We start from the raw sequence: 11,887 nt of genomic DNA on the forward strand, positions 1-11,887 counted from the left end.
AGGGTGTCGAATCCGACAACGTTGATACCTTCAGTTAGCATGCGTGGGTTCATTAACCAGTAGCCTTCACCCGACAAGATCACGTACACGTGACGCCTGCGGCAGAAATGATGTTCCACAACCGCCGCCAAGGTTTGTGAGTGGTTCCGCTGGCTAACACTCCCGGGTTTCGAGCAATTAATGGCGGCGGGACTAAGAAATGTTATCTGGATTCCACGTAGAGATCGATGCCAGCTTCCTTAAAAAAAAAAAAAGGCGCCCGTGTTATGTGTGGCAAGGCGTGACAGTATGCATGCACCAAACGGGTTTTCTCAGGGCTCCGCATTGCTACGTGACGCTCATACTAGGCTTGTTAGGGGATGACGCCAATAGACACTTCCTCGGTGAGGCGAGGCACCGAAACTGGGGCATCGGCGCCAGTCGTCGGCGCCGTGGCTTAGTTGGTTAAAGCGCCTGTCTAGTAAACAGGAGATCGTGAGTTCGAATCTCACCGGTGCCTGACTGTGCGTGCCTTTTGTTTTTTGTTGTGTGCATTTACTTTCTGCGCAACATTCTGTTTGAAGATGCATTGCTTTCGGCCGCCAGATATATTCGCTTTGCTTTTTCGCAATGTGAGAGTGACTCGGATTAACAATGGTGTTTTTTGACACTGAAAAGCAAACGACTGTTTTGAAAGAAAGAAGAAAGAAAGCTGCAGGTTCCTGGAACACCGCTGCCCGAAGGCATAGCTTGTCTGGCGTTGTAAATATATCAGTTTGATTTCCGAGCCCAATGGAGCACACCCATGTTTTCTCCCATAGAAAGCTAGGCTACATTTTACAGGTTATTGGCAAGCACTACGTCTTATGAAGGGAAATCAATTATACAGATACACAAGGAAGTGGAGGCAGTAGCACCGCTACCACTTCATGACTGTAGCACAATTTGGCTGTATTTTAGGTGTCCACTCTTCATAAGATTGTTTCGATTAGGCCAGGAAGCATTCTAGGCGCACATTTATGTTTGAATTACGATAATGATACATCTATTTATTACTTTCTAGAGAGAACGTCTTTTGTAAAAAATTGAGATCGACTTGGCCATCTCGCTATATGGCTGCCACTTTCTGATCACGTTCGCCAAAATACGGCGACTTGATGCCTACAAGTGCAAGTAAGGCAAAACGGCGTCAAAATCATGCTCGGAACAAAAATACGGACCTATTTGTGTAAAGCTATGGACGAAGCAGTAATATTTTTTTTGCGTCGCACTTCTTGTATCTCCCGGATCCATGATGTAAACCGTGTTGACGAAATTAATGTGTTCTTCTCGACTCGCTCACCGCACGTCCTGCCTCATCGAAGAGCTATGTAATACATGGATAGTGCCTCGTGCGACCTCTCGAGAGGCAATTTTACTTGCATTTGCAGACGTCTTTTACGCTCGGAAAAACAATTCTATGAAGCGCGTATTGCGCAACAGAAAGCTGCATCGGAAGATTTTTCATGTTAGTCTACATTTTTCTCATTGACAGTTCTTATGTAATTATAATTTTTAGACGTTGAATAATTGATCGGGAATTATTATGAGGCCGAATGAAAAAAAATAATTTGAGTATGTCCAAGCGACGACAAAAAAAACATTGCCTCGGTTCTGTGCAGCTACGTGGCGTTCGCGTATATTTATACTCTGGCTAAAGTTAGCTGTGACACCCGTGTGCTTATACCGGGTGCCCCAGCTGACGTTAACGATGCTATTGGGCTAATATATTCAGATACACACACACACACACACACACACACACACACACACACACACACACACACACACACACAATATATATATATATATATATATATATATATATATATATATATATATATATATATATATATATATATATATATATATATATATATATATGAACACCGCGGAAGCTAAATTTATAAGACCTACGGTGTTCGGCCGCTAGAGGATGGCCGATCGAAAATCGTAGGTCCTAAAAGTGTAAATCGCGACCCGTTTTTAAACCGTTCTTTATCGAACAGCCTGAATAAAATTAGCTTGGACAGCCTTTATATTGTTATGGAACAGTATTTGTGATCACGAAGAGGCGAGCAGTGCGAAGACGACGACGAGGATTAGAATGTAGCGCGAGCTGTTGCCTCTGGGCCAAGTGCGGCGTATTTCCTTGTAAATATACTTGCATATAGCCTTTCGTCTGCGTCTTCCTACGTAACATATCTGGTGGAGGTGGACGTTCCCTGTACCTCGTCACGGAGCTTCGCAGTGGACGGTACGTCGAGCCTTCCTTCATGGCTCCCGGCGACGATAACTCGACTCCGGCGCCTCCGACACCTGTTGCACACTTCTACGACCTACATCACTCTCCCCGCTCCCCGTGATCCTGGCGTATTCTCGGGCAAATATGGGGAAGACGTCAAGAAATGGATCAGCCTGTACGAACACGTCAGCCGCAATAACCGGTGGGACTCTACTATCATGCTCGCCAACGAAGTCTTTTACCTCGATGGCACACCTCGACTTTGCTTTCGGACGCACAAAGATGAGCTTACCAGTTGGGATTCGCTTAAGCAAAAGCTCCGAGGCTTGTTGGGCAACCCATACGGTCACCAACTTGCCGCGCAGCAGGCGCTTTCCGGTCACGTGCAGACGTCAACAGAGCCCTATGTCACGTACATTCAGGACGTATTGGCTTTGTGCGGGAAAGATGACGCACGCATGACTGAGTCAGACAAGGTTTCCCACATCCTCAAAGGTATTGCCGACGACGCCTTCAACTTGCTCGTTTTCAACAACGTGGCGTCGGTGGATGCAGTTATAAAAGAGTGCCGTCGCCTGGAACTCGGTAAAAGGCGACGTATTGACCAGCAGTTTGCCCGTCTGCCCAACACCGCAGCGACATCTTCCTGTGCCGACGCTCCTCGTCCCGACAACACTGGCGATGTTACCAGGATCGTCCGGCGTGAGATCGAGGCCGCCTATCCGGCTGCCTTCGACTCCAGCCCCACCAACACACCTGCAGTCTTGGTTACCCTGATCCGGGCAGTTGTCCACCAGGAGTTCGAAAACATGCGTCTTCACACCATCTGCTCGGCCCATCGTACTGATAACCAACCGGCTTCTTCGATTCCACCCCGTCCCGCATGTTCTTACCCACCACTTTACCGGAACCCATCTAAATGGCGCACTGCTGACGCCAAGCCCATTTGTTGTCTCTGCCATCGAATCGGGCACATTTCTCGGCACTGTCGCAGTCGTTAGAGTTCCCCGACCCGGTCTACTTATACTGCCTACCTTCGCCCCCCAGGTGGCCCTTCTCGTCCCTATGCCGCACACTCCGATAATGCCGCCACTGATTCTCCTGCGCCGAACCACACCTATTCTCGTTCGCCTTCGCCCCAACGACGACGATCTAGCTCTCCCCAGCCCCGTCGCTCCTATTCGCCGACTCCCTTCGGACGCCGCTCCCAGCCGGAAAACTAGACGATGCAGCGCCTCGAGGGGACGCTGCATTGCTCCCTATGCCGCCAAATCCTCTACTGACGTTGCTCACTCATCTAAACCTTCTTGACGTGGAAGTCGACGGTGTTTCAGTGTCGGCTCTTATAGACACTGGGGAACATTTTGTCGGTAATGAGCACTAATCTTCGTCACCGGCTGAAGAAAAAATCAAGCCCGCCACGACGCCTGTTGTCCGTGTCGCCTATGGCGGAATAGCCCACGTAATTGGTATGTATGCCGCCCGCGTCTCCTTCGTCGATCGCTCCACGATTGTGCTATTCACAGTCATCGCCCACTATCCCCACGACATCATCTTCGGCTTAGACTTCCTCTCCGCACATTCTGCTCTCATTGATTGTTCCGCCAGTACTCTCCACCTTGTCCTGCCTGTTCTGGATACCGCTTAGCCACACCCCAGTCGCCTCAGTTCCGTCGACTTCGTTCACTTGCCACCTCCGGCACTGACTTACGTTGACTTCGTGTCATCCCCACCAGTCCCCGACGGTCACTGCATCACGGCTCCTATGCAAGACGTCCTCCTTCCACACAGGATCACAGTACCTCATACAGTTTTATCTATTTTGGTGAATTGCGTCTGCCTGCCAGTGGTCAATTTTGGCTTGACAACACAAGGGCTGCCACGCGGGATGTCTCTGGGCCAGCTTTGCTCATTCGAGGATCATTCAGTAGCGTCTATTGCAGTAGACGACACATCAGCCGATCCTCCTCTACCATCGCAGTCGGCAACTTGTACCAACGCTCACTTACAGAAAATTATTGCGCCCGACATGCCGTCCGAGCACTCTCGTGAGCTCTACCGCGTTCTGTTTCCCTACCACGATATTTTTTACTTTAACGATCGTCCTTTGGCCCAAACAACAGCTGTTAAACATCGCATTAATACTGGTGATGCCCCTCTTATTCATCGCCGCCCGTAGCGAGTGTTACCGGCTGAGCGTCTAGTTATTCACACTTGCCAGAATAATGCTTGCCAGGAACATTATTGAACCGTCATGTAATCCATGGGCGTCACCTGTTGTGCTTGTAAAAAAGAAGGATGGCTCATGGCGCTTTTGTTTGGATTATCGGTACTAACAGGGTTACCAAAAAGGACGTGTATCCCCTACCTTGGATTTATGACCCCTTGATTGCCACCACGGTGCTCGCCATATTTCCTCTATTCACCTTCGCTCCGGCTACTGGCAGATTACCGTGGACGATCTTGACTGAGAGAAGACTGCTTTTGTAATACCAAACGGTCTTTATCAATTCCAAGTGATGCCGTTCGGTCAATGTAACTCTCCTTCAACTTTTGAACGTATGATAGACTCCCTTCTTCATGGTTTCAAATGGTCCACGTGCCTGTGCCGCTTGGACGACATTATAGCATTCTCCACAAAGTTCGCTACGCACCTCGAGCGCCTCTCAGCAGCCCTGGACGTTTTTCGTCTAGCCGATCTACAATTCAACGCATCGAAGTGCCAATTCGGCCGTCGCCAGATTACCGTCCTGGGACATCTCGTTGACGCGAACGGAGTGCAACCGGACCCAGGCAAGATCCATGCTGTTAAGCACTTACCTGTTCCGAAGTGTATCAAGGATGTGCACAGCTTCATCGGCCTTTGTTCGTACTTCCGCTGTTTCGTGAAAAGTTTTGCCACCATAGCATGACCACTAACCGAGCTTTTGAAAGAAGACACCGCTTTCCAATGGGGCAATAACGAGGCCTCTGTAATCTCGCATCTAATCTACCTTCTCACGATGCCTCCCCTTCTGGCCCATTTCGATCCTTCTGCGCCTACCGAAGTCCGTACTTATGCCAGCGGTCACGGAATATGCGCAGTACCAGCACAACGCCAGCGCGACCACGACCATGTTATCGCTTACGCCACCAGGCTTCTCTCACCTGCGGAGCGCAACTATTCCATCACTGAGCGCGAGTGTCTGGCCCTTGTTTGAGCAGTTGCGAAATTCCGCCCATACTTAAATGGCCAACCCTTTTCTGTTGTCACAGACCATCACGCGCTTTGCTGGTTATGATCACTGAAAGATCCTACAGCAAGACTTGGTCGTTGGGCCTTACACCTCCAAGAATATTCGTATTCTATCATCTACAAATCTGGCCGACTACACAAGGACGCTGACTGCCTGGCTCGCTACCCGGTCGACGAGCCTGACGGCGCCGACAGTAGTGCCGCCAACGGCATTTCCTCTGTGTCTGCCTTCGCTAACATCGCCGATGAGCAGTACCGAGACCTATCGCTGCGAGCACTCATCAAGCGTCTGTGCTCTACACCTACCGATGTATCCGTTCGCCGATATGTCCTCCAGGGCGGCATTCCGTACCGAAGGAACTTCCTCCCTGACGGCTTTGATCTTCTTCTTGTCATGCCAAAACATCTACGACAGACTGTGCTCTTTGAGATGCATGACGCACCCACTTCAGGACATCTTGGGGTAACCTGCACGTACGACCGTGCCCGCCGCCGCTTCTATTGGCCTGGTCTCGCTCGCTCTATCCGACGCTATGTTGCTGCCTGTGATCCCTGCCAGCGTCGAAAAACACTTCAGGTGCTACCTGCCGGTCATCTCCAGCCGATCACCGTCCCTGTGGAACCGTTCTATTGTGCTGGATTAGACATCCTTGGTCCCTTTCCCACGTCATCCTCTGGGAACAAATGGCTAGCCGTCGCAACTTATTGCGCCACCCCATATGCAATCACGCCGGCTCTCTTTACCAGTAGCGCCACTGACGTCGCGGACTTTCTCTTGCGTGACATTATCTTGCTTCATGCTTACTGCTTACTGACTTACTGCTTACTGACCGTGGTCGTAACTTCTTCTCGAAAGTTATCGCCGACATTGTGCTATTCTGCTCCATTCAACAGAAGCTGAATACCTCATACCATCCTGAAACCAGTGGCTTGACAGAGCGGTGAAACCGTACTCTTACCGATATGCTCTCCAAGTACGTTTCCAAGGACCACCACCACTGGGACATTGCCCTTCCTTACGTCACATTTGCGTACAATTGTTCCCTGCACGACATCTCCAAATTGTCTCCATTTTATCTACTGTATGGTCGCAAACCGACCTTGCCCCTAGACACTGCACTCCCTCATGCTGCGATTTCAACAAGCGAGTATGCGCGCAACGCCATCGCCCTCGCCGACCATGCACGCCAGCTTACCCGTACTCGACTGACGGCTTCGCAAACCACTCAGCAGTGTCAGTACAACACCCGCCACCGTGACGTAGAGTTTTCGGCTGGTGCGCTCGTGCTCCTGTGGCCGCCCTTTCGTCCAGTCGGACTTTCAGAGAAGCTCTTTTCACGACACACAGGGCCCTACCGCGTGCTGTGCCAGGTGACGCCTGTGACGTACGAAATCGCGCCTGTGAGTTAAACCTCGTCCTCTACTCTGGCATCTAGTGATGTCGTGCACGTCAGTAGGCTCAAGGCTTACTAAACTGCTTCCAAGTCTGGCCTTCAGTCGCTCCGGGACGGCGCTTTTGCAGCCGGGGGTTGTGCTACGGAACGGTGTTTCTGATCACGAAGATCACGAAGACCAGAATGTTGTCGCGTATGGAGTGATGAAGACCAGGCCTAAGCGAAGCAGAGTAGACTGGAAGTCGTTCTTCATCTGCCATCTTATTCTTCCATTGACGAGGACAGCGAGTTAGAGTCGCACTCAACAAATGCGCTGCTGTATTCCGAGTGGGCAGGTAAAGCTACGATACGCCACATCAGTGTCTTGGCATTGGATGTTGGTAACGTGTTGCTATGAAAAAAAAATATACAGGCTTCCTTCATACCAGACACGTATTCTCCAGTAGTATTCAGCGACAATATATTACCCACTTGGGGCAAACTAGCTTGTCGAGGTCCGACATTGCAGTCAGACTCTTAGAGTTGTATTATCCAGCACGCGAATCTGTGCGTCAGATGTTACTTTGGAAACACCAATGAAATTGCTGCATTACCTATTACAAGCGTCAACTGGCAGCTAAAATGCATGGTGTCTAAATTGCTCAACACTTCATACAAAGGCTCAGCATTATAGCTAGTTGGCGTGGTAGTGACGATGGCTCATGCCACGACACGTCAAGTACCGTGTGGCCATGTGGGTCGCGCTGCACAAGTACTGCTCTGAGTCCAACCTGGCTAACATGTGTGGGCACCTCTGTGGTTCGGTCTTCGCTGAAGTTGCTCAGTAGAAGGCACTCGGTCACTTGTTGTTTCGGCAATTGCAATGCGCATTCCTGCGATTTTCCCAATTTAAACCGCGCTCCTTTCTTCAGCAGGTCAGAAAGGGAACAATCGTTCATGTGAAGTGAGCAACAAACTGTCGCAGGTACGACGCGCTGCACAAGAACGCGTGAAGCTGTTTAATGCACGTTTGTGTTGGGAAGTTCGTAACAGTTGGTATCGTTTCAGTGAGCGACGAAACTCCTTTATCGGAGATGTAACGCAGATACGAGACGGCTGTAAGTGCTAATTGCTATTTCTCACGGTTTAGTCGGAACCCAGCTTGCAGAGCGTTCCAGGAATATTACTTAGGTTCAGAGGAGCTTCAGTTTTGCCTACAACTAACATATCATCCAAGTAGAACGGGGCGATCTTCATGCTTGTGTGCGACAGTGCGTACAGCGTGCTAGAACGTGCTGGGAGCTGTTCTGATCTGTAGGCAGACGGATAGGTCAGCGACACTGAAAAAAGTACAGGAGCGCTTCTGGTGACCCAAAATGGATAAGAACGTCTGCTATTACGGCGCTAGCAGCGAAATATGCCAGCGACACAGGCGGCTTCCAGGCTGCCAGCCTTCCGACTCCCACCGATTCCACCTCCTGCTACTATCTTTCACTCGGTTGATATCGACCATGTTGGCATCGTACCAAGGACAGAAGGTGGCAATCGCTACATCCTGATCACTGCTGACTACATATCTAAATATGTGGAGGCAGTGGCGGTGCCTTCTCTGGCACGGCCACAATCGGTTTTGAAAGCCCGATTGGAACTGAGGCATGGTCTTCCGAATGAAATAATCTTTTTCGCTGCTCCGAACTCCGCGCTTGACTCCGGTGAGCAAGAGTTGAACAGCCTATTAGCTAGGGTACCATCGGCAAGGGAACGGTCCTACGGAGAAAGCTAACGAGACAATTCAAGCTCATTTGGCCTCCCACTGCAGAGATATTAAGTAGATAGAAGAAGGTTTGAACGAATACCTCCTGGCTACTGCCCACTCCTTCAGCACTACGGAGCTCTGCTGGGACATCGCCGTAGGAAATGGTCTATGTTCCGCTTTCTCGACTTGTCATAAATTTGGGTCCCCATAACTTGAACGCCTCGTCGTATAACAGACGGCAGACCGCAATATTAGAAGAAACGCTCGCTAGAATGCTGCGAAGTCACAATAAGTTTAAAATCCTCATTACGACCATTGGCATCGTCCACACCACAGTAACAGATAGGAGATCAGGTATGGGTCCAATAAGAAAGGGGGTCGCTGGGCAAGAAACTACACCGAGAATTTGTGGGTCCTTTTGTGATCACAAAACGCCTGTGGCAGACCACTTGATTTTTCGCATTGTGGATCAGCGAAGCTTGGACAGGAGAAGAAAAACACTTTCCGTACGCCTGTCTTGTCTCAAGAAGAGGACACAACAACAAATCTGACATTGCCTTGCGTGGAGTTTAAAAACCAAAATGTTTAAAGTGTGATGAAGTGGAAGCGTACACTCGATAATGCGGAACAAGGGCAAAAGAGGGGAAAACCAAAGCAGAAAATGAAGCGGTTCTCATGGTCTGGCCTTCGGTGTCTTTCTTTACAAGTACATACAATACATATACAGAGGGGATGGGAGAGCTAAGAAGACCGTACCATATATATATATATATATATATATATATATATATATATATATATATATATATATATATATATATTGTCACGTGTCCAGCACACATGCCCAGAAATCTACGCACTGCCTCCTTGTCGACGGGCTGCGGGAACTTTGCGATGGCATCTGTCTTCTGCGGGTTGGGGTGGACTTGCTGATGACGTGTCCTAGGAACAGAAGCTCATCGTAAGCGAAGCGGCACTTTTCTGGCTTCAGATTGAGCCCTGATGACTTCATGGCCTCTAGTACTGTTGAAAGCCGCCTAAGGTGATTGTCGAAATTTCCTGCGAAGACAACGACATCATCCAAGTAAACGAGACAGGTTTGCCACTTCAATCCTGCTAAAACCGTGTCTATCACGCGCTTGAACGTTGCAGGCGCCGAGCACAGTCCAAATGCCATAACCTTGAACTCGTATAGGCCGTCGGGGGTGATGAAGGTGGTCTTTTCGCAATCTCGTTCGTCGACTTCTATTTGCCAATAGCCAGACTTGAGGTCCATGGACGAGAAGTAGTTAGCGTTGCAGAGCCGATCCAATGCGTCGTCTATCCATGGGAGGGGGTATACGTCCTTTTTCGTGATCTTGTTCAGACGGCGATAATAGACGCAGAAACGTAGGGTTCCGTCCTTTGTCTTTACCAGGACAACAGGGGATGCCCTCGGGCTTTTCGACGGCTGGGTGATGTCGTTGCGCAGCATTTCGTCGACTTGTTCTCTGATAGCTGCACGTTCTCCTGGCGAAACTCGGTAAGGGCTCTGACGGAGTGGTCGAGCGCACTCCTCGGTGATTATGCGATGCTTGGCGACTGGTCTTTGTCGAATCCTCGATGACGTCGAAAAACAGCCTTTGTATCGTCGGAGCAGGCTTCTGAGTTGCTGTTGCTTAATCACGGGGAAACTTGGATTAATGTCGTAGTCTGGTTCGGGAACCATGGTCGTCGGCGTAGATGCGGTGGAATCAGAGAGGACAAACGCATTACTGGTTTGCATAATGTCCTCGATGTACGCGATCGTCGTGCCCTTGTTGATGTGCTTGAACTCCTCGCTGAAGCTTGTCAGCAGCACCCCAGTTCTCCCTCTATGCAGTCGAGCGATCCCTCTTGCGACGCAAATTTCATGGTCTAGCAGTAGACGTTGGTTGCCTTCGATGACGCCTTCTACATCGGGTATTTCGGTGCCGACCGAAATAACAATGCTGGAGCGAGGCGATATGCTCAGTTGATTTTCGAGCACACTCAAGGCGTGGTGACTACGAGGGATCTCCGGCAGTATCGCTGTATCTTCCGACAGCGTTATTGACTTCGACTTAAGGTCGATGACTGCGCCGTGTTGGTTCAAGAAGTCCATACCGAGAATGACGTCTCGTGAACACTGTTGGAGGATAACGAAGGTAGCAGGGTAAGTCCTGTCATGAATGCTTATTCTTGCCGTGCAGATTCCAGTCGGCGTGATGAGGTGTCCTCCAGAGGTCTTAACCTTAACCATGCAGTCTTAACCTTCTTCAACTGGGCGGCGATGTGTCCACTCATGACGGAGTAATCGGCCCCTGTGTCCACTACGGCGGTAACTGCGTGGCCGTCGAGGAGCACGTCGAGGTCGGTGGTTCTTTGTCTGGCGTTGCAGTTAGGCCTTGGCGTCGGATCACGGCTGCGGCGTGTCGAACTGAAGCTGCAATGTCGCGTCATCAAGTCGTCTTTCGTTGGTGTAGTCTTGGCTTCCTGACATTGTCGGGACGGCGGCGTGTCGTTATTATGTCGTCGAGATGGTCTCTTCATCGTCTTCGTCGGCGGCGGAGGATCTTCGTCAGTTCGACGAACAACAACCGCACCTCCATCGGTTGCTGCTTTTTGTTTTCAAGGATATGGGCTCGCAGAGCGGCCCCGGGATGGGCCGGTGTATAGTCGGCGTTGCGGCGACAGGCAGCGGCCTGGTGACGGAGAACGGGATGGTCGTCGAGAGTTCCACTGAGTGGCGGCTAGGTAATCGGCGATGTCACGTGGGCGCTCCTCAAGCTGTGGACGCGGCGCGTTGACGGCGAACCCTTTGAGTCCCATGTCGTGGTATGGGCATCGGCGGTACACATGGCCGGCATCTCCGCAGTGATAGCAGAGCGGGCGGTGGTCGGGGGCTCGCCAAATGTCCGTCTTCCTCGCGTAGGTGCGCTGGGCGACGGGCGGCGAACACAGTCAGCGATCGCCGAAATCTGATCAACGGGTCAAGCGCGTCGGCTTTTATATATCAATCGTCGAATGCTCCAGACTAATCGTTGGGACCCGCGTGCCTTCCACAAAGTTCTGCACCATTCGCGTCAGGCGATGAAATCAGATCCCGTAAGGTTCGGCGACAACTGACAGCGAATAGAAGCATCGGCGGTCGACGGAACTGCGGCGTCACAGGGCCCTGGCGCGGTCGCGGAGGGAGGCCTTAACGGCGTGCGACGGCGGCGTAGGTCATCGCTTCTGGCTGGGGCTGCGGTAATTGAGAT

At 50.7% G+C, this 11,887-nt stretch overlaps 1 non-coding gene across 1 annotated transcript; it reads left to right on the forward strand.

Moving 5' to 3' along the window:
• The first annotated feature begins 425 nt into the window (after positions 1–425).
• On the forward strand, positions 426–499 carry TRNAT-AGU (transfer RNA threonine (anticodon AGU)). Its single transcript has one exon. It is a non-coding gene; the product is annotated as a tRNA-Thr (tRNA).
• The last annotated feature ends 11,388 nt before the right edge of the window (positions 500–11,887 follow it).

This window comes from Dermacentor variabilis, chromosome 6 (genome assembly GCF_050947875.1).
Source record: "Dermacentor variabilis isolate Ectoservices chromosome 6, ASM5094787v1, whole genome shotgun sequence".
In the NCBI taxonomy this organism is placed as follows: domain Eukaryota; kingdom Metazoa; phylum Arthropoda; class Arachnida; order Ixodida; family Ixodidae; genus Dermacentor; species Dermacentor variabilis.